This window comes from Balaenoptera acutorostrata, chromosome 3 (assembly GCF_949987535.1).
Source record: "Balaenoptera acutorostrata chromosome 3, mBalAcu1.1, whole genome shotgun sequence".
NCBI classification, from domain to species: Eukaryota; Metazoa; Chordata; class Mammalia; order Artiodactyla; family Balaenopteridae; genus Balaenoptera; species Balaenoptera acutorostrata.
In genome coordinates, this window is record NC_080066.1 from 2,321,271 (window position 1) to 2,345,097 (window position 23,827).

The 23,827-nt window shown below is 46.5% G+C and overlaps 1 long non-coding RNA gene across 1 annotated transcript in view; it reads right to left on the reverse strand.

Moving 5' to 3' along the window:
- Positions 1 to 23,827, reverse strand: part of LOC103011775 (uncharacterized) — a 39,461-nt gene that overhangs the window by 12,033 nt on the left and 3,601 nt on the right. The window contains exon 2 of the long non-coding RNA XR_009007359.1: positions 14,960 to 15,028. This is a non-coding gene — a long non-coding RNA (uncharacterized LOC103011775). The remainder of the gene's footprint in view (positions 1 to 14,959; positions 15,029 to 23,827) is intronic.

A 23,827-nucleotide genomic window follows, 5' to 3' on the forward strand; every position in this document is an offset into this window, starting at 1 on the left:
TGTACCAAACACCAACCATATGCAGACTTGGCTAAAACTTGACCCAGTCTGCTTGGCGGAGAACATGTGAACCTAGACTCATCAGCCCACAACTGGAAACAGTTAGACTGATTTGTGGTCTGCTTTAGAAAATTCTGAAAAATTGGATATCCTCGTAAACCTTCCATTCACCCTGCAAGGGTTTTTTTACCCCTTCTTTTTGGGGGAAGTGAGAAAGAGAAGGAAAGAAATAGTGTCCTCTAAAGGGCTTATTCATCATGACCAGAGCTTCCTTGTTAAAAACAAAACAAAAACCTCAGAGAAAAAACTTATCCCTTACTGTCCAGGAATCAGCCACAGTGAGCTTTTCTGGTGGAAACCTGCCCCTCATGGGCTAGGGGCGTCGCACTGGTAAAGCCCATAGCAACAGGAATCCCCTCCAGGAGCAGTGAATGGTGTTGCTTCTGAGCTTGGCTTCCAGGTAATGATAATGTAATGCCCAGGGTGACAGGTTTCTCACTCGAGGACCTTAAAAAGCGATTAGGGCGACAGAGAACAGAGATGCTCGCAGGGGACAAAGGTGGCATCAGGAGAAATCAGCAAAGGCTACATTTAAAAAATTATGTTTGAGGGAGGTACTAAGGGATGGGCAAGGGATTTGACTGGTGGTGGGAAGCATGGGGTAAAAGCATATTAAGAGGGTATCCTGTGAGGAGAGGGATGGAGGTGGAGAGAGTCTTGGGGGGCAGAAACGGGTCCAGTTTAACTGAGATACAGAGTGTGGAAAGGGACATCTTGGGGGAGCAAGCAGGAAGGGCAGATCTGCATCAAGCGTCCTTCAATGCCGTGTCAAGGGGTTTCAAAGACAGTCTCGAAGTAACGGGGATTCTTTGAAGCCTTTGGGAGGGTTGCATCAGTCAGGATGGACTCAGCGCTGCTGCTGTAATAAACAACCACTAAACCCCGATGGCTTAAGACAGCAAGCTGGACTTGCCATGCATGTTACATCCAGCTGCAGGCTGCATTGCACACTGTCCTCACCCCAGGACTCAGGCTGGTGGGGTTGCTGCCATCTGGGGCACACCGGTCACTGTGGGAGAAGGAAAAGAAAAGCTCTGGAGGGTCTCACCCCAGCGCTTGAGTGTTCTGCCCAGAAGTGACACTGCCCCTTCCAAAATACTTCTGAGAAGCATGCCTTGACCCTGTTGCTGAGAAGCAGTGGCTGGAAGTGCCTTATGAGAGGCGCTGATGGTCAGGGTGTGGGTCCCAGCCGGATTCTCGGATGAACATCTTCTGGTAGGATGTAGGACTGAATGGATTTAAAGGATAATGGGGCACAGCTGCCTTCTGAAAGGCTGTTGCAACCATCCGGGTAGAAAAGAATTACCTGCTTACGTAGGAATGAAGAGAAGGGGACGAATGGACAAAATGTTACAGAAAAGGGTTGGTAGACTGGGCCGACCATCTGGACGAGGTGGTGAGGGGCAGGGAAGACTTGAAGACGCCCCCGATTTCCAGTCTGGAAGGCTCAGGACGACAGTGCCAGGAGTTGGAACAGGGAATGGGGAGGGAGGACCCGTTCTCCGCGATGAAGTTGAGTTACCAATGGAGGAAAAAATGGTGCTTACCTGTTGTATTGCACAAAACAAAAGCAAAGCAGAACCCATTCAATTGGCAATCAACCCACGAGCACCTTGTCCTCGCCTTGCACAGCAGATCCGATGATTCATTGTGAAACGCTGCTGGGAAATCAGCCGTCCACAGCCTCCTCCGCAAGCAAGTTTTCTTTCTTTTTTTTCAGATGACTCAAACTTTTGCTCATTTCGACTGTTTTGAATGGAAAATGTCCGAGCTGTGTGTAGAGTGCCCGACTTGTTGCCAGCTCCGTTTAAAACAAGTGTCACATTCATCTCTGTCATCCCCACGTCATTCCTGATATTTTGGTTATGGAAGGTACTTGGACCGAATGAAGGAATTCAGCCTTTCATACCAACCCGCGGACACTCTTACGACATTGACTGCGTCCTCTTGATGCTTTAAGATGTGGCCCAGCGTGCGCAGTGCGTCCTGTAGACACATGTCTGTGTTGCGGGCCCCGCCCTCCCCTGCCGGCCTCTTGGCAATCGTGTACGGTTCCTGGAGACCCTCCCTGTGTTAACATCCTTGCCCGAGGACCCAACGCCCAGCAAGCGAGGTGAGCAAAACTCTCATCTGAGTCCAGGCAGCACACGGAGTGAGAACAGAAGAACTTGTCTTGTGAGAAAAGCCACGAGCTTCAGTACCAGGAGGTAACGCGAGCAGCGGGCAGCTTCTCGGAGCAGGTAACACAGGCTGAGCGCTCCCCACCGAGGTCACACACGAGAGGCTTTGAGAGCATTTCTGTCTGGTCCCCCCGGGCCGCGCCTGGGCGGGTGAGGAGGAGATGGGGCTTAGTGAGTCCCCACAGCTATTAGGTGACAGAATCAGGAGGCCAGCCTAGATTGCTGCACTCCAAAACCCACACTTTGCAATGCGGTCTTACTGATTTCCTGGAGGCCTTTCTGCTCTCTCATTTTTCTCCCTTCCTCCTCCTCCTCCTCTTGTTCTTTCCTCTCTCTCTCCTTCTCCTTCATTATCAGTTATTTTGACACTCAAGGTTTTATTCTGGAGATGCAAATCTGCCAGAAACCTGAACTTCAGATAAGTTATTTCTATGTGGTTTTATATTTGCCCTCAAGTGGTCTAAAATTTGGCTGAGAACTTGGGGCGTGAGATACACTGTGAGAACTAGAAGAGATAATTCCTAACTCAGTGACCAATCACATGTAATGAAATGTTCGTGAGTCTTTAATTCCCAGCACCATCGGTGCATTCTCATTGCCCATCATATTAGCCTTTGGCGCCAGTATCCTGTCTCGATCGGTTTCCAGATTGTACCCTTTGTACTGTTCCTGGAATGCCGCTCCCTCATGACCCCTCCATCAGAAATTATATTTAGTCTTCAAGACACAGTTCAGGTGACAGCTTCTTCGAGATGTCTTTCCAAGCTCAAGCTACAATTAGTAGCCTCCTTCTGGGTCCCTTTTCTACTTGATGGGATCTCTCCACATGCATCTTTTATTTGTTCTTCTTCTAGAAGTTTGTGGTGGTGTGTTTTTCTCCCACGAAATTATGCCTGAGAGTCAAGAACAAGACCCCAAACCTTTCCTGGTTCTAGGAGGGTGTTAGGCCTCCTGTTGCTGTTAGCTGAAGTCTTCCTACGGGAAAAGACTGTGTCTTTTAGCAAAATCATGCATAAAGTCCAACTCAGACAATGCCGCCTTGAAGAATTCTGTTCACTGTTGCTCTCTGATGCCACTGCCAGTAGGAAATTACTCCTCACAACGTAAGCCTTGGGATGTGCTAAATGAAGCTGGAATTTCCTTGTCCTGTTCATGCTACAGCAGGCCAACATGGCATGGCATTTTGATTCTTCTCAGTAAGCTTCAAGATGTTTTACAATTCAAATTAATAAGCCTTCAAAATTCATTTCACTGGGACTTTATGAGGCCTGCTTTACTCTAATACAATAGTCAATGCAAGTGACTCTTTAGCTTATTTGCTTGAGAATATGACCTACACCAAAAATTACAGGAAAGATCAGCAAATTAAATTGGTAGCTGCACGTAAAGGTGTGTGGGACGTGGCCCACGAAACCTCAGCGGTAATGGCGCCAATATTTTTATGGCTCCCCAGGCAGTATGGGAAAGGTCAGCAAGCAGATCTTTTGAAAATAATCTTCACTATTTCTTTTCACAAATGACCGATTCAACAATATGGACTGGAAATACGCCTCGATAAAAACTTTCAAGGTTTGATGTGTGTTATTTACTTAATGAATTCAAATATTTATCGAATGCTTACTACGTACCAGACACAGTTCTAGGCACTTGGGACAGAGTAGTATATAAACCAGGCAAAAATATCTGCTTCATGGAGCCTTTTGCACAGATCACCTAAGCACTGGTAGGCCTGTTCGCATTCCTGGAATGTGGATTTTATTGTGCTCATTTTATTGATGATAGACTGAAGCTCCAGCAGAATAGGAAGCTTGATCAAGATCAAAATAGCCAGTCAACAGACAAGTCTGAATACACATCAGCTCTTTTGGTTGCAAGTCTTGCCTCTGCTGGATTTACATTTCCCAAAATTGTGTTCTTGAATGTTCCCCAGGGGGTAGGTGTTTCATGCAAATTAAGATTCCATATTCTAATATGTTTGGGAAATTCTTTTTGGTCACAGGTTGGGTTCTAGAAGCAGCTGCTGAGGTGCACTTTTGCACAGAAGAAGATTCTGAGGGCATGCTCTTAGGATTGACGCCTGCGGAAGAGAAGGGGCGGGCTGGAAGCAGGATCAGACGCGGAGGGCGAGGGGCAGTGCAGTCTTATTGGAGGCCTCAGATGGGGCTGCAGGGATGGTGAAGATGAGGTGAGCTTGCAAGGCTGTCCTGAGTGTGGGGAAGCAGCCAGGCCTTTACACCCTCAGGCCAATCATTGTTTGCCTGTGGCCCATCCCCGGAAGGAAGCAAGACCTTGGACAAGGTAGCTCAGTTCAGCAGAGCCAATCACCAAAGGTGGCCAGCAGCTGAGGGGTGCCCTCAAGGGCACTGCCAGAAGCTGGGCAGTGAGTCCTCCTCCAAGGGGACATCTGGGGGGCACAACACAGCATCCAACAGACTGTGGTATCTGCAAGCACGAGACGAACTGAAACACAAGTTTCTTCTACTGCTGTCTGCTTCAAGCCTTCAGAGGGCAAGTACATACCATGCATCTCGAAGAGGGGAATTTACTGTGCAAACTTTTCTGAGTTTATTTAAGCTCAGAGTCCTTTTGGGCATCCATATTTTTTAACATTCTCAAAAAAATATACCTAGGATGCTTGTGTACCAGAAATCATCGTGCAATTGGACAAGCACAAAAAGAGAGAGAGGCAAGATGCAGTAGGGTGCAAAACTGACTCAAAACGGATCATAGACCTAAAACTCTAAACCTCTTAGAAGAAAGCATCATAAATGTAAATCTTTGTAATCTTGGTTTAGGCAATGGTTTTTTTTAGATATAATACCATAAGCACAAGTGACAAAAGATAAATAAATTGGACTTCATCAAAATTTTTAAATTTTGTCCTTCATAGAACACAATAAGGAAAGTAAAACAGTAACCTACAGAATAGGAGAACTTATTTATTTGCAGATCCTATAGGTAATAGGAGACTTGTATCCAGAATACGTGAGGAACAATTACAACCCAACAATAAAAAGGCAAATAACTCAATTTTAAAATGGACAAAGAATTAAACATTTTTCAAGAAAATGTTTACAAGTGGCCAATAAGCACATGAAGATATTCCCTCATGGAAATGTAAATCAAAACCACAGTGAGATACCACTTCATACCCAATAGGATGACAAAGTCAAAAAGACAGATCATAATAAGAGTTGGTGAGGATGTGGAGAAATTTGAACCCTCACACACTGCTGGTGGGATGTAAAATTGTGCAGCCACTTTGGAAAACAGCTTGGCAGTTCTTCAAAAGCTTAAACATAGAGTTACCACGTGACTCAGCAATTTGACTCCTCGATGGATACCCAAGAGAACTGAAACATATGTCCACACTAAAACATCTGCACAAATATTCATAGCAGCATTTTTAATAATAGCCTCAAAGTGGAGACACCCCAAATGTCTATCAACTGATAAATAGATAACCAAAATGGGGAATATTACTTGGCTATAAAAAGGAATGATGCAATGATACATGGGAGGGCCACAGACTTTGTCCACTGACACAAAGGAAGGTTGTCAGAGCTCTCTCGCAAGTGAAAAAAATCTCAAACTACATGAAGAAACTTTTTAGAGGAGGGGCAGGAGAAATGTATTGGCTAGTGTAACTGGGAAACTGAGAGCTGGAGTTTGCTTCAAGCTCTCATCCGAGGAGACAAAATGGTACCCAGCAACCACAGATTCTTCCCCTGCAATGCTTAGCAGTCCTGGCAGAAAGACAGATGCTCTTTTCCAACATCCTTACAGCCACCAAAGGGAAGAATTTGATTCGTGCTGCTTGGGACACAGATTTACCCCTGAACCAATCACGGGGTGCAAGAGGGCTGGGGTATTCTAATTGGCTGTCCTAATCATGTGCCTGTCCCTGGGGTGGGTATGTGGCGGAAGCCTTAGTGATTTATAGTCTCCCAGGGGAGCTTGATGTAAAAGAGGAATGAGTGTGCAGATGAAAAAGAATATAGAAAACAATGCAAAGAAAGAGACTTAGTAGAAGGATTAGTACGGCACCCTTTTTTTATCTGTAGTTTTGTGGGGGTTTTTTTGGCTGTGTTGGGTCTTCGTTTCTGTGCGAGGGCTTTCTCTAGTTGCGGCAAGCGGGGGCCACTCTTCATCGCGGTGCGCGGGCCTCTCACCATCGCGGCCTCTCTTGTTGCGGAGCACAGGCTCCAGACGCACAGGCTCAGTAGTTGTGGCTCACGGGCCCAGTTGCTCCGCGGCATGTGGGATCTTCCCAGACCAGGGCTCGAACCCGCGTCCCTGCATTGGCAGGCAGATTCTCAACCACTGCGCCACCAGGGAAGCCCTGTAGTTTTTAACGTCATTTCCTCCTACTACCAGATAGGATTAATAGTCACGAGCTCACAATAATCTAACAGTACTACCGTAATTTTATCTTCTACAGTGAAGATTAAGCGACCACATTCCGATGGGCAATTATTGGTATAAAGAATTAATACAGACTCCAGTTTAAGATTTAAGCCTTACTCAGAATTTCCTCCCTTCTGGATATTTTGGTTCAGCTAACCTAGTCTAACCCATTCCATGATATCTTTTCACTGCCTTTCTTCCATAAACGCCCTCCTTGGCCATCAAAGAAATAGGTGCCTTTTCCCCACAGATCTGCTCTTTTGCATCTCAGTGGGCAGGATTACAGTTCTCCCATTTGCCCAAGGCAGAAACTTAAAATCACCTTTAACCCCTCCCTGGACACCCAATCTATCATCTGTTACTGGAGGGATTGCCTCTGAACTGCTTTGACCATTGCCTTCTCCTCTCCATTCCCAGCGCCAGGGCAGCGATTTACCTCTTCATGATTTCTCGGCTGGGTTACCGTAATAACCTCTCCTGGGTCTCCAACCTCCATCCCCTCAATCCACCCTTCAAACTGTGGCCACAGTGAACTTTCAAAAATGCAAGTAGGTCTACTCCGCCTTAATATCCTGCCCTCAAGAGATAACCGAGTGCCAGTTCCCTCGGACGTATACTCGCAAGTCTTCTGTACTAATGAAGTCACCCTGACCTCTAGAATGTAGATAAAAGCGCTTCCAGCCCTCATCTCACAGGTATGGAAATGCAGTGCCCTCATTTCTCTTCTTCTTTATCTTAGAAACCGGACTCAGCTCTGGATCCAACTTCACCTTGATTTACCTGTTTCTTGCTTGGTCAGAATACCTTCAGTCTAACTGTATAGTATATGAAATTGGAAGTTCTGACTGACTCACCAAGATCCAATAAGTACCAGTTTCCAAGTGGGAACTTGTAAAAAGGATTAACCGAAAACTGGTTAAACTCTCAAGTCCCAGCCCTCACTCTGAGGCTCTAAAATAAGTCAAAAGTCGATTCGAAGAAGGAGGATATGTGAGAACAATTTCTTTGGAGAAAGCTGTGCTAGGAGGCCTCCCCGCAAAGCAGGAAAGGTGGGGGGGGGGTGTCCCCATCACCTGCAGAGAACAGGTGGCTCCAGGTGCTCCCCAGAGACTTCAGGAGTGTCCCTGGATTTGGGGGTGGGGGACATGGTAGGCTAGGCTGTTGTCTGACTGTCCACTGAGAAATCTAAACGGGTGAGAAGATAGCCTCGCTAGTTGCTGACGGGCCGATCAGAACAGAGGTGGAGGCTCTGGGATCAGCCTGCGTGTGCAGAGTTTGTTGGGACAGATGGAATGAGAGGCTTTCCGTGGACCTGACGTGGGCAAGACCAAAAGCAGCCCAACGATGTCAGCTTAGGACAAGTTATCAAACTTTAACTAAAGCAGAGAAGGATCCACCCAGGTACGAGATCTCTGGAGTGGGCATTGGGGGCGTGAGACACAGGGTCTCCAAACAACCCTCAAAAGTGCCCCACAGGATAAAGAGCTTTCAACAGCTGCCAACTTTCAGAAAGCCCAGAGCCATGTCATGACCGTGTCAGTTAAGTAAAAACTCTCTTTACTCCCATGACCCGTCCTCCACACTCCCCCCTCCCTGCGAGCCTGCACCAGCCCCAGAAAGACAAAAGCTGGGGGACAAAGACTGAAGAAACCATTTCCCAAGAGGCAGGCCACCAGCAGGAAAGGAATTGCAACTTGGCATGATGTTGGACACTTTTATTGTTACATGGGATTAGCCATCAAGAATGGGAACTGTATTTTACAACTTAAAATGATGGGCAGAATTTTATTATTTAAGAAAAATTTTTTAAACAGTCACAAGACAGCTCAAATTTTAATCCAGCAACAGGAGAATAACTTCTCCCACTGAATAAATCTTAAAACACAATTGTGTTGTGGTTATATATCATAATCCTACTTGGTTAATGTACGAGTTACATAATATGCCAGTTATATAACACTTCTCATAGGACTCTCCCCTTAGACCAGGGGTTGGCAACCTTTCCTCTGTGGAAGGTCAGATAGGAAATATCTTAGGTTTTTTGAGCCCTAAAGTCTCTGTTGCAACTACTTAACTGCTGTTAAGGCTGCAAAAGCAGCCACGGATAATCCTTCAGTGAATGGGTGTGGCTGGTTCTAATAAAACTTTATTTGCAAAAACAGGTGGAGGGCCAAATTGAGCTCCCGGGTCACGGCTTGGGGCATCCCTGCCCCAGACTGTAGGCTTCTTGAAGGCGGGAGCTCTGTTTGGCTCTTATTGTATCTGAAAGGCCCTGCACATCGTAGATAATAACAACCGGATGAAAAAATAGCAGTAGCTTCTCCATTAACTATAAAGCAGATCAGATTCAACTTAACCAATCCCTTTTGTTATCTTTTCATAAAGTCCCAAGAGAAAAGAGCTGGTGGTGTCCCTAGGGAGAAGAAGTGGAACTCAAAGAGATTTGACTGCAGTCAAACGAAACTCTTTCTTTGAGGGCGACCCCGTGGTACCACAGAGCAGCTCAGAGCATGTAAGCTTATATAGGTTACAAAGAAGGCATAAGCTAGTACATTAAATTCTCTGCATAGGCTTATAACTCTGTCACAAAGATTTAAGCTTCCCGTTGGACCTGCCTTATCTTCCTTATCTTTTTAAGATCCACCTGGCATGGTGTCCTGTACATAGGGGACAAAGATAAGTGGAACATAAATAAAGGTCAACTCTATTTATAAATAGCCAAACGGGTACTCAGAAATGCATATATCATCCAAGACAGCTTTTTACTGAGAAAGTGCTGTTCATCAGGAGGTGTGGTAGGAGAAGAAGGGATACAGAAGTTGGGATCCAGCGAACAGAAGGAAGCATCACCTGATGCCCAAGAGGTAGTTTTATCATTTGAAGGTTTTTTGTGAATTTATTTTAGCCCAGGTGTGACAGCATGGCATTTTGTTAATAATGTATATTTTTATTAAGATATTTTTCTTCGACTACGTTCATGGAACAGATAGTACTGGTATTTAGCTGCTGAGGTCTCTGCACTGTATAGAAATGATAGGTTTGTGCTTGAATTGTTCAGATCCAATTAAAATTAATTGAATACTCTCTATATTTGACATTGTATTAGATACGTCCACGCGTGCAGTCTGGGCATGGAACATGGCCCAGTGTCTGGGTACACAGTCCTGAAGCTAGATGGCCGGGATTTGACCATGGGTTCCATCACTTACTAGCTGTGAGACCTTGAGTGAGTAACTTGCCCTCTCTGTGCTTCAGTCTTACAGATAGGGGTCTGTAAGATGGTGAAGAAAAATAGTTTCTGCATCGGAGGTTGTCGTGAGGATTCAATGATAGAATATGTGTTAAGTCCTTAACTTATTTGTTAAGTCCTTACATAGGTGCCTGGCACATAGTAAGCTCTCAGAAAATATTAGCTATTCTTGTCCTCCTGTTTAATTGATCCTCCCAGCATTGCAGTGAGTTTGGTGTGATGACCCCATCTCACCAAAGAGGAAGCTGAGACTCAAGCGGTGACTTTCCCCTTGGTGACAAGGAGCCAGGAGTCAAGGACAACCGAGTTAAGTTCATTACACCAGGAGACCTCAGGGAGGATGGGGTCAAATACCGTCATACCTGCATCTCTAGCTTTGCTGCCAAATTTGCTTTAGAAAGAAATCTGTTCCCTGCATTGTGCCGTTCCCATCGCCTCTAAAAGTTAAAATTATGTTTACGAGAACCTCCAAGTAGAGGTTCCATAAAAGTGTTAGATTTTCCTCAATAACAAAAGAATTTATTTTTCAAAAATAGCATTGCTTTGTTAGGAAGTGTGATAATAGTCATCTTTTTGGGTAGTGTCCCTGGCTACTATTCAAAGCCAAGCCCACTATCCTTTCATTGTTTTTTTATTTTAGATCAGGAAAGACCTGAAATTTGGCTCTGAAAATTTCCTTAATTTGTAAGAAGAAATATTCCCCTTGGAAGTCCACTTGTTAAGAGCAAAGAGGAAAAACAAAGCTCTAACAAGAAATGAACAGCCTTGAAACCACGGGGTTTTCAGAATTAAATTGCTGAATTTGCGTGTCACATCCTTTCTTGGCCATTCTCTAGCTATATCTGCCAAAAGTAACAAAAATTTTTGCTCCAAGCAAAAATCTTCCTAGGTAGTGACACTGATAATACTTCCCCAAGCAGAGCCTCAGGGAGGCATCTGGGCCAAGCTTAAAGGCAGGGGTGAGCTGAATCATCTCCCCAGGGAGGGAGGGTTCTTTAAAGCAGTTTCAGACAGAGGAATAGTTACCTTCTGACCTCTGAACAGAGTTCTCTGGAAATTTCCAGAATGTCTGCTTCCAGAAACATTTCTTCCTTTGTTTCATCCCCATCGAAAAGTACTTACACGACACCCGTTCACCTCTGGGGAAGCAGTAAAGATGCAGGGAGAGAAATCATACATATGGTCCCTATAGCCTTGGAACATACAGTCTAAGATGCAAACATATGGAAAAAAGATACATGGACAGGAAGAGATCGTATGTCAATACACGGCCGGACATAAATTACAGTATTTCTATCATATCTACCTAAACCTTTTCTCTTTCAGCTTCAGCTTCTCTTTATAACCGAGGGAAGGCAGGCCTTGCACTGAGCTCTAACATTCTATGAGCTGAGGATGAGTGAGCTTGGAAATTAGTGCAAGCTATGTAAACCCCAGTATAGCCGGCCCTGGCAGATAAAGGAAATCTACAACCTTCATAGATTATGGAAAAGACAAGCCTGCCTAACCTGTCAGAACGATGGGGAAAGAGACGGCTTCTGAACCTGAAGGAAGAAGCAACCCAAAAGTCCACGGACAGTTGGATGGATAAACAAAGCATGGTCTATCCATACAACAGAATATTCTTCAGTCTTAAAGAGGAAGTAAATTCTGACACATGCTTCGGCATGAATAAACCTTGAGGACATTATGCTAAGTGAAATAAGCCAGTCACAACAGTCCAGAGATTGTATGATACCACTTATATGAGGCACCTAGGGTAGTCAAATTCACAAACACAGAAAGTAGGATGGTGGGTGCCAGTGGTTGGGATGGGGGTGGTAAGAGTTATTGTTTAACGGGTCCAGAACGTCTGTCTGGGATGATGAAAAAGCTCTGAAGATGGACGGTAGTGATGGTTGCACAACATTGTGAATGTACTTGATGCCATGGAATTGTACACTTAAAATGGTTAGCATGGTAATTTTGTTATGTATATTTTACCACAAAAAAGAAGAGTTCCCCCATACAGACATCAAATGATAAAATATTAAAAACAATTTCAATAATCCTTAAAAAAAACCCACACAATTAAATTTCCTTCATCTGTTCATTCAGTTCTCTTAACTAATTCTTGTACCACTGGCTCATGGGTCAGCAAGCTGCTTTCGCAAAGTTATTTGCTTTTGGACTGGAGAGAGCTGAGAAATGTGACTCTTGTCTGATACAAGCTGTCAGAGTTGTGTAAGTGATGCCACCTTAATTAAACTCCCATACCTGTACGCATGAGTGTATTTTGCCAAGTATCAATAGTTTTGTGTACCTGCTATAAGCCTTTCCACTAATGCTTTGAGACTATCCTTTGTTAAAGATCCAATTGCTAACCTGGATATTATAGAAAATTCCAGCAAATATGAGGGGAAAGCAAAAACCACCTGTTGAGAAAAACTCTGAATAGTGATGGTTAATTTATTACAGTTACTAAGTGTAATAACCTCACTGGTCCACAGGGCTCTGGTTCGTGGCTACCTTCAGCGGAGGGATGTATTATAGGCAGTGAGAGTACTGGCAGACCTGCAGGAGTTCCTGTCAAATGTCAAATCTCTGAAACATATTTATATTAATAACATACTACCTGTGGAAGATTAACCTGGGCAACCTGAGTTCTCTTTTCATTTGACAATCTTCCTGTGTAGCTCTTGTTATAGTGTTGACCTATTTACCAAATAGACAACATACAAACAAACCCAATTATTTCTATCATCCCTCTGTATATAATATGAAAGAATGAATCTTTGTAATTGCCCAGGGACCTTCTGGGAAATAACATACATAGTTTAGGTATAAAATCTATTTTGAAATTAAAAAATATTAAATAGTGCGGGGGGCAAAATTTAATTTTTCATTTAAGTTTTAAAGTTATTAGAGGGGATTTTGAAAGGATCATAGTTACCTAGGAAAAATGTGATTTTTAGCTTGACTACTTATTTATCAAAATGACAATATGATATTTCGAAATACACTGAGAAGATAACACAACCGTTAGGGATCTTAGTTCTTTCAAATGTGAGGAACTTTGAAATTCTAAAAATAATCAAGATAAAAGTCAGCACAAATAACAGAAATAAGTCAGCACAAATAACAAAAATAACAAAAAGTTATTCCTAACATATGGCATCTCGCTTGCCTAGGAAAATTATGATAAAGGTAAAGAAAGATCTTTTGCTACTGCTTATTATGAGCAGATAAAATATTCTAAGACCTATAGTCATTTTAACAGAAAGGAAACCAAATTCTAGTTTTACATGGGTCTATCACCAGGAAGGGAGTCACAGAACTTTTAATAAAATTATCTTATGGATAAACCCATGAGAACTGAGTAGAGTTTGGCAAATTCAAACACACTCTTACACTTTTTTAGATTTGTTATTTCCAGGTATTATAATCCAAGGCAAATCAATCACCTCCACCCACACCTTCCACAGGTGCTGCAGCCACTAGCATTCTACCCTTTACTAAACTCCTTCACATTCTGGAACCACCTGACACTTCAATACAAAGCTATCCTCTTTCTCCCTTGAAAAGCAAAAACACATTTTATTACTTTGCACATACAGTTGTGTTTCTTTGCCATTATTATTCCTCATACAGTCTCAGATAAACATATTATATTGATTATATATTCATATAAACTATAACTTGAACCAGAGAGAAAACTTAGAGGTAAGTAATTGAAAATTCTCTGTCCTACACAAGTATTTCAGCAGATTCGCAAATCTCACAAACACACGTACTAGGATCCCCTACAGCTACCTACATCCTTACACGATTTTATAAAATGGCAGAAAATGAACATGTTTGATAAATAAAACCCAAAGGAACAGCTTATATATATTGTTATATATAACAATAACAAGCAAAGATATGAATACATATATGTGTATGTACACACATACATACACGCACATGCACACAAATACATACAGAACTGATTATATAATTTGCAGAACTCAGTCCAAAATGAAAATACAGGCTCCTTGTTAAAAAAATTTTATATATATCTATATAGAAATTATGTAGATATATGTACATACATATCTGATAAAATAAAAATTTTTAATGGTGACATTCCAGGCATGACCTTGGTTGCACAATTACTTTGCCTAATTTATCCTGGTTAAAAGGAGGCCGTATATTCTAAACTACAGTTGGACCAGCGTTTCAACAGTCTATCTTATTTAAAAAATTGTTCAGGCATCCAAAAACTGTCCATTAATTACCTTGATTTAATATTAATTCAAGGTTTTAGGTTAACGAAGGATTTTGAGAATTATATTTTAAGCTGACACACTATAGAATATACTAAAAGTTGATATAAAAATTGTCAGAACTAGAATTCAAATGAGTTGAACATGTAATTTTATACTTTTCTTAACTTAAACATTATATAGAAGTAATGTTAGTTTCCTGACCAGTAATGTTAGTTTCCTGACCAGGAAGCCAGTAAAAAAAAAAAAAAAAAAACTCAGGAAGTTTACATTATAAGTAGTCTCTTCATGAGAAAACAAATCCAAATCTTTAAGTAAAATGTATCCTTGTATTGTAGTTCAAGCTTATAAAATCGAGGAGAAGTCATGCAGCTGGTTTTTAAACCAAAATTATTAAACCAGTTTGATTTATTTACCAATTCACCTTGCTTATGTGAACTGAGATTCTTAATTAAAAGATTTCTGAACTAGCAGTTTCTGTAAGAGGGCCTTTTTTTTTTTCCTTAGAAGACCAGCACATCTAAAGTACTAGAAGTTCAGTTTCTTTATTTTCTAGAAATTCAGGGAATATTAGATATAGGTAAGTGTACACAATTCTCTATAAACCAATCTGAATAGAACTTCTTTTAGAAAATACATCATCAAATTTATATCCTCACATTTATTAATATTGTCCAGAATATATTTCACACGAACGCAACGAGAAACAGAGGTTGTTCTCAATGACAGATGTACAGACCCACCGAGAACTTGCAGCTGTAGTTCTATACTCTGAGCTGCAGGTCAAAGGTAAACACAGAAATAGTGAAACTCACCTGTCCAGTTCTCAAAGAGCCGTTCTCCTTTCCAGTGGGCGTGAAATATTTTCTTAATCGATTTGATTCCTAATAGATAAACAAACAACAAAAAATTAACAAACTAGATTCTCCCATCATCCACCCAACCCAACAGACCATACTGGGTCACCAAGAGATCAGCCCATAAAGCCAGATTTCCAATCCCTGCTTTCACCAAGGGGGCTTAACTTAGCAGCTGTGCACAGACCAAATCCACAAATACACAAGGTGCTCTCTCCCTGTGCAGTGGAGACCAGCCGAGTGGTCAGACACCCACCAGTCTTGAAGACAGTGTGGCCCGGACCCAGAGTTTCCTGACGCATGAGGGGAATGTCAAGGCCAACTAGTGACCCAAGATAAAAACGGGTTTCACTGGAACCAGCAGTGGAAAGAGACTGTAAGTTATGCAGACCAGAAACAAAAGCAGAAACATAGAATCAGAATTTGAAACAGTGAAACCAAAAATCCAAGAAACCCCAGAAAACCAGAGAGGCACCAGAGATAGCGTTCTCTTGCTCCTGGAGACTGACTTTGGGACCCAGGAAAGCGCATGCCTGGGACCAGGCAGAACACGGTACTCTCCTGGGGGCGACACCGTTTAATGGGCTTCAACAAGGAAGCCCATTTGGGCCTTTCTATGAAACAATCTCTAAAAGTGTCAAATTTCCCAAATGTTAAAAACACAAACGCATAAAAACAGAATACACCTGTGTCAAAGATTTATTTAACTCGTTAATGAGAAAACAAACAGACGAGCTGATTTAAAGAGCCTTTGAAGTACAGTATTTACAGCCACTGAAGAAAGCGTGTGGAATTAGACACCAGGTTAGAGTTTTCTAAACTGGTTTATGTCCATATAGCCATACCATTTGGGGTTGTCTTTTCTATCCGATGGAAATAATTTGCATCACTCTCTGACATAAATCTCCAAGTAACTTCAGTGAATTGAGGTCCCGATCTGTAGCAAAGCGTTAGCCCAGCAAAGGCATGGGTTTTGAATCATCCTTGGAAGGGCCTTTGGATCAGGCTCCAGCATGACACTGAGAGGACCCGCATCTCTACTTTGCCTTATTTTCACCTTGTGGATCACTTTTCGTTTCCAGGCAGGCAGGCGGTACAATCAGAAGGGGATTTGGGGCAGGTGAGCCTGGTATGGGACGCAAGGCTGCTGAGAAGGTACAGACACAATAGGGATGCCCTCGTAAGGGAGTGTCTGCTGGAAGGGGGTCTGCACGGTTTCCTGGAGGAGAAGTTGGGCCGTCAGGGCTGACAAGCAGGAGGTTGTGGGCTGACCCGGGAGCTGATGGGTGCAGAGCTCCCCAGGCAGGACCCTCGGAATCACCCACAAGAGTTTTCCTTCTCTGGCCTGAGGAGTGGGTGCGGGTCGACATCAAGTGGACCGGGTGTTCTAGAAAATGCATTCACGACATCTTGCCCCATCGCTCCTGGTGATGGGAGGCCAAACTGTTGCCCCCTTGGCCGTGACCCATGAGCCTTCCCTGGCCAGGGGTGCTGCCCACCAGCACGGTGCCCAAGAGGGGCTCCCCGGGGCTCCCACTCCATCGCCCCTACCGTGCCCTCCGCCTGCTTGTCTCACTTGTTCTGTCTCATCTCAGCCCACAGGCCTCACCTCGCTGGTCCTCTCCTCCTGAGCACACTCAGCTGTCTCCCCACCCCAGGCACTTCTTGGCTCTGGGTCCCTCCCCTCCAGCTGAGCTCCTCTCAGTGCAATCCCACTCCCGCCGGGCTGCTTCCCATCGTCCCGACGTGCTCTGCTTTCAGCCCCTCTGTGTTCTGGATCTTCCCCCTGTGAGCCCTGAGGCTTGCCCCTCGCTCTGCTCTGTGACCCCATCCATCACTCAGAGCATCTGAACGTGCCCCAGGTGGCCTGTGGATCAGCCCTATTGTTCCCTGGGGGTGATTCACGGCTTTGGATCATCTCCAGATGGTCTTTGCAGCTACAGCTTTCCCACGTTGGCTTCAAGATCCACACGTGACTCAAGGCTGGGGTGGGATTAAACGTGGACCCCTCCCTTCGCCCTGGGTCCACCTGCAGCTCAGGGCCCTGGGGCTGAATACCTGGAATCAGCTCGTCGCCTTAGGGTCTCAGAACCCCAGAACAACCCTATAAGACAGCTTGAAAATGGATCCAGGCTTCTTCACTCTGCCTTTCCAATTTTGGGAGAAGCCTGATATATAATTAGGGCAGATGTTTGTGCCTTTTCTCCAAAGCTAGAAAACCCTACACAGGTCGGAGCCCTGTTCACTGCTTCTTCTGGCTGAGCAGGGACCAAAGAGGTAAATGTGAGGGAAAAGAACTGTCTTTCTGGCCTCGCACCCTGGCCATCCCCAACTTTTAGGGGAACCTCTACGGGGCACAATTTCCTACCACCTCTGTGCCTTTGGCTCTGGGCAACATGGCAGCTCAAGCGCCAAGGACCCGGGCAGCCTTTCTTCTGATCCTCCCCAAAGGGATCCCAGGGCCCTGGCCCCCTCCTGCTGGTCGTCCTCCAAGAAGGGCAGCCAGAGGGCCACAGAACTGCTGGCTCCTCCCAAAGAACGGACCAGAAACTTTGAGCCCAGGGCTTGAGTCCAAGCTCCAGCATCTATTGCTGAAGTGAATGTCAGCAACTTACTCAACTTATCTCATCCCAAGAGTGAATAACGTTAAGGACCATCATTCATCTCACAGAGTTTTTCTGTGGATCCAAGGAGATTTAAATAACCTTGCAAACAATACAGCTTCAGATAAACGTTAGTATCACCACTCATGGTAATAATATAGTAAATAATCATAGTCATATTTTAAGTGTATCATTAGCACCCCTCATCCTAATAACACCCATCCTGGGAACACCTGTCATCCTAATAGATCTTTTTCAGCAGGTTCTCAGTCTCCCCATGGGTTCCCTTTTCTTGACCTCACAGAGTGGGACCCTGTTTCCCCCATATCTCTTGCCCAAGCAAGATACGCATTACTTCCTGAGGGTTTTTTAATTTTTTACCGTCTGTGCCCCACCTTTTCCCCAAGGTGCCCCTACAGACTCCTGCCTTCGACTGCAGAGCAGAGCCCTGACCACCAAGGCTCAGTGAGTGTTCTGCACACCCCACCCCGTCCCTCCATCCGGCCGAAGCCACACAGAGCCACCCTCCCGCTCAGCCGGTCCCTTCCCCAGCCTCGATTCAGCTCCAGTGTCGCCCGCGGCGTGTCCGTGGTGTGACCCGAACAAGGGTGCCGTGACCAGCACATTTGGGAAACGCTGGCAGAGTGAACGTTGTTTGGTTTTGCTCATTCAGCTGTAAGACTTTTCCAACGTTAATGCACTCCACACACGACTGATGTCCCAGCAGGCGATGGCGTCTGCCACTCCCCGAGCCCACTTGACCCTCTTTCCCGGCACAGTGGCTCTTCGCGTCAGTGTCCCGGGGAACACCCTTCTTCACCCATCGCTTGGGCTCGGCACACAGTGACGCCCTCCCTCGTCCAGCCTGTGGACAGAGGTTAGCCCCGCCTGAAGCCTTTGCTGTCGACAACGCCTCCACCCCCATGTCCAAGCTCCCCCCCATCGTCCCAGTTTCTACCAGACGAAATCTGACCCTGCACGAGGTTTCCTTCCACGCACTGACTTCTGGCTCGAGGCCCTGTCAGCTCATAGGCTGGGGCAGAGACCTTCATCTTTCCGTCTCCCCCAGTGGAAAGCACTTGGTCCAGCCACCATCTCGAGGAGGAGCAGGAAGGGGCCTCCTGGTCCAAACTCAGCAGGAGAGCCAGGGGTGAGGGGCTGGAAGCTGAGGGGCGACAGCTGGGTTACGTCTGCAAGCCTCTCCGGCGCACCTTCTCTGGGGAGAAAAATGCCCACGTGCCGGAAGTCCAGGCCTAAGGGCTCCTTGGTGGCCCTGGACACCACCCAGGAGAAGCCCTCTCCTTGACAGACAGGGAGAGGTTTATCGTCCCACTGCAGGCAAGGCAGGAACACACTTGTCTCGTAGGCCCAGGCAGGGAATTGCCCCTCACCTCCGAGCCCAGTCTGGGAATTTCACTCTCACCTGGGGATCTGGGCTTTTTCCTTCAATTTAATTCTTCACTTCAGCATCCGTTCAGCCATGAGCTGGCTCTGTGCCGGCACTCGGCCAGGCCCCGGGAGAGGCAGGGGTGCAAGAAACTTGTCCCCTGGGGAGCATGGTGTGCACTTGGAGGACGTGGGACGTGCGCCTTCTTGGCTTTATTTTCTGAAACAGAGACTCTAGGAGCTGCCTTAGTTGCTGGGGGAAACCACAGCCTGTTCAGGCCACCAAGGGCCATTGTCACTGTGTTCTGTGACTCCATGACCAGAGGGTGAGTTTGCAGTGAGCAACCCGACTGCCCTCTGCTGATAACCGCGGCAGGGGACAGAGATAATCTACTGTGAAGTTAGAAGCGCTTAAGCTTCAGAGTCTCTGCCATGTACAAGTGCCTTCCAAGGCCCTGCCCCTGATTCTGCACTGACGATGTGGTACTATTTTCCTTATTTCTGAATTGAATGAGCGTTGGTCCCACAAATCCTGGACCTACCCTTAGTGGGTGAGAAGCACACGCCTCTCCATTTATGTCCCATTCCTTGAAAACTTGCTGGACCAGAAGATGCTCCTGAACTTGATGGAAATGAGCTGGTCCTGAACTTGATAGAAATAAGCTGGTCCTGAACTTGATGGAAATAAGCTGGTCCTGAACTTGACGGAACGCGATAGGCGTGTTATGTCCCGCTCTCAGGCTTGGTGCGTTTGCAGAGAAGACCGTTTCCTGGGCGGATACTGGAGTTCCTGGATCTGAATCTCTGAGACGCCCTAGGACCGCCACATGCTCTGTAGGACATCTGAAAACCCTGCTGCTGGTGGCCTTGACGATGCCCAGAGCCCAGCTGGCCAGTGAGCCAAGCCCGGGGACAGGCCACTCTTTTCCCACCCAACCTCATTTTCAGGAAAACTCTAGTGAACATTACGAACATTAGGAGTCCTCCAGCCTTCCCAGCTTGTCACTATCCGGTATATTTCCCCCTTAAACTTTTTTTCTTGATGTCAGTGCAACTCATCATGGGGCCTCCACATGGAGGCAAGTAATAGACGGAGACATAAGTAATGAGCTGTCTTCCCAGTGCCAGGGCTTCCCAGCCAAGTAGCAGGAGTGTCGGACCAGCCTGGGGCACCTGTCCTTAGGCCAGGACACTCCCACCAGCGTCAGCTTCCTGGGGTTCAGTCCCGCTTAGTGACCTGAAACTTCAAAGCGAAATGTTTCCTCGTCTCAGGAATGTCAGAACTCTCTAGATTCCCTTTAAATTTCTCTAGAACCTCATTCCCCTGTTTACTGCTTCTTAGATGAAACACAGTCTCCCATCCACGTGAAGCGTACTGGACAAGAAAATCCGGCTGAAGTCTTCGTGGCTGTAATTCGTTTGTGCTTCGTCCCAGCCCCTTGGGAATAACAAGGGGCATCTCTTAGCGCTCGACAGGACAACCTCACGAAGAGCAGGGCATGAGCTTTGTGGGTGGAAGAACGGGCCAGGGCGGAGCAGCTGCCCTGTAAAATAGCAGGGAGCCCCAGTAATAAGGCAGCCTTTGAGAAAGGACCCCCGGGGCTGGGCCATTCGGTGGGAAACAGACGTGCCTGTGGCCTGAGGAAGGGATCTGCGTCTCTGCCCGGCCCCTGCACGGTCCAGCTGCGCAGTCCCAGGCTGGCCACGGCCACGGCCACCCCATCATGGGGCCAGAGCCTCGGGCTTGCTGGGAAGAGAGTTGCTCTTTCAGCTTTCAGATACAGTGGACAATCAGAAGTTCCCGGTGCTTGCAGCGCTAAGTGTTCCCAATTGAAACATCAAGTCTAAACAGGGAGCACAAAAGGGGCCTTGGATCTAGTCCCCGAGGGAACAGTTAGGAGAAACTCTTTAAGAGGTGTCATCCTCTGCCTGAGGAAAAGGAAGTGATTCTTTTCACTTTTTACCATTAGAGTCCTCGCTCTACGGAAAAGTGAAAAGGTTTCACGCAGGACTTCTCCCCTCACCCGTCTGCCTCCCAGCCCCTCCTCAGCTGGACGGATGGTTACACAGGGCCCTCGCCCACCCTCAGGCCGCGGAGCGGTGCTGGCTTCCTCCCAAGCCTGACCTCTCACACCATGAGCCCCGGGGTCACCACACACGCCGGCCAACGCTCATCCCTCCAGGCAGCTGGGTCCACGTCGGAAAGGCTTCATTCTGGCTCGTGTTGTCTTTACGATAGATGATTGTTTTGATAAGAATGTTGACGTTCTCCTGATTTTGAGATGGAATCACGGTCGTGATCCCGTCCCAAATCCCTTAGACAATCTTTGTGCTGACTCAGTTCAAGCCTGACCTGGTGTGTAGGTCTGGTTGATGGCGGCCAACTAGCTGGTTCAATGCTCACAGCCGACCTCCATCAGAGGAGGAGGCGCTCTGAGCCCGGAGAGGGGCCAGCATCTAAGCCAAGTCTCTCCCACTCTAGGAGGCAAAGCTCTAACCGCTGCCCAATACTGCCGCCGGCTCAGCTATCCCCATTTCCCAGCCCGGCAGAGGGAATAGCGTTCCTGGGAGACAACCGTAAAGCCTCAGTGCTGGCAGTGACCTCTGTGCTCCCAGGCCAGTGCCATCCTTGTTATACAACTGGAAAGAGTGAGCACCAAATGGGCTCGTTCAAGGTCAGCCAACTTAATTGACGGAAGACAGAAAGACAATGTGGAAATCAGACAATTTTGTCCTTTTTGTGATGGCTCTGGGCAAAGATTTTATGAGGAAGATGTTGGAAACCAGGACTAAAACTTGGGACTGAGCTTTGTACGTGGATTGAATTTCTCCAGGCTTCTCCCTTCGCCCACATGGTGGGAATACTGAGAGCTGTGTCTGAGCTTCCCCTAAAAATACGGGATTCCTGCACAGAAGGCGACTAAGGTGGGATGCTTCTGTCATCTAGGCTGGTGGCTCTTCATACATTGTCGCCTGTAACCCTCCTTCACCTGTCCCACCTGTGACAGCTCAGGTGAAGTAGGTCCATCTTAACTTGAGGCTCAGATGGTAATTCATGATATCTGGCCTCATCACTGATATCTGGGTTACCCCAGAGCACGGGGTAAGTGTGGGCAGAAATCAAAGCCATGTGGTGTGACCAGGAGAAGCCTGGACCTTCCCCTGTCCCCTTTCTGCTGTCCTCTGATGGGGCCCTCGGGCCTGTCTTCTGCAAAGCTGACACCTCACAGCGGGGTTGCCTGGAGGGAAAGATGCTTTTTCTCTGCATTGCGTCTACAAGCAGGTTGAGTCACCTCCCTAACCTTGGATACAGTGTCTGGGGAAGAACCCAGCCTCCTCTCCTCCCTCTACTGATCTCAGGCTGTTCATTCCTGAAGGCCAAGCCCAAGGCCATCCTATCCTTGCTCCTGGACCCTCTGCTGGTAAAACATCCACGGTGTGTGTCCCCTTCCATCTCCTGCAACTCTCTCTGAACTGCTCTGGCGTTCAGCCTGAGCTAGCCAGAAACTTTATTTTATTTATTTTGTTGTTGTTATTTTATTTTCTCTTTGGCGGCTCCCATCACCCCTCCTAATTTGGAGCTCCTTGAAGGCCAGAACCCAGCGCATCTCATACCTGTCACGTCTCATCCCTGGCACAGGCCAGAGAAGTCCCTGGGGGCCATCCATCAGTGACAACAAAGCCATCTGTGCCACGGTTCCTGTGTCTTGAAAGAGGAAGCCGGCTACACAGGTTTATAATGAGTCTGTCACTAGAAGGTTGGCACTTTCGGGGCAAAGAATGCTTTTTATAGATGTAGCTGTACTGCTTGGGGGCTGACAAATGAGGATCTGGCCAAGTGCGGAATAGGAAATGCTTCTTCTCTGCCTCAACTGCGTGTCTTGAAATTGTTCTTGTCACTCCTGCCTGTGGGGAGGGGAAGGGCCTCTACTGCCTGGCCAGAAGCTTCTCCCAATGGCTTCTGATTAGAACATGCAGGCCGAGCGGGCCTAGAGCAGCGGGTCTGTCGGGCAGGGCTCTGGTTCCTTTGATGAACAGTGCGGTGAGTCTCAAATCTGCCGGCATGTCTCGAGAAGACATTTCATAAAGAGCCCCAGTTGGGAAGGAATGCTGGCTGGAATCAAGCCACTTCTAAAAGCACAGGCAGCTGCACAAAATCCCTGAGCATTCCTGTCCTGAGACCCACGAGGATGTCAGGCTAGGGCGTGAGGTTCTGCATGAAGGGGGTGGGCGGGGCATGAGGTGGCCTCGGGCAGAGAAGGAGTGAAGGAATCGGGGATGTTCCCCGTTCCGTGGACGGAGTCACTGGGGCTTGTTGGTCTGCAATGAGCTCAGCACGATGTTAGGTGACACTTGGAACCACTAATCTACTGACAGCTGCAGAACGAGCATTTAAGAGGCAGGGCTCCTTCGAGAATTCATATGGGGAGAGGCAGTTATGACCAAGCATGGTCAAGAAGGATGAGGGAATTTGTGTGAAGTCTACAAGGATAGAAAACGAAGTATAGGTGTGTGTGTGTGTGTGTGTGCGTGTGTGTGTATGGGGGGTGCATCCCAGGACCAGGGCATGGCATGAAATGCACAAGAGAAAATAAACACCCTGTGTTTGGGGGTATCGGTGCTGTAAGAAGGTTTAACCAGCTGCGGACAGAGGTGAGATGAATAGCAGAGAGGACTCAAAGAACAGAACGTTTTCCATTGTGCAGCCTTGAATGCCAAGCAAGGGAGTTTGCTTTTTCTCCAACAACCAGAGGAGAACCACGGGGGGCTTTGGCACATGGATGGAACGACAAGATGGGAGTTCTGTCGAGCTGACCTGGATGGGGGGGCCAGAGTC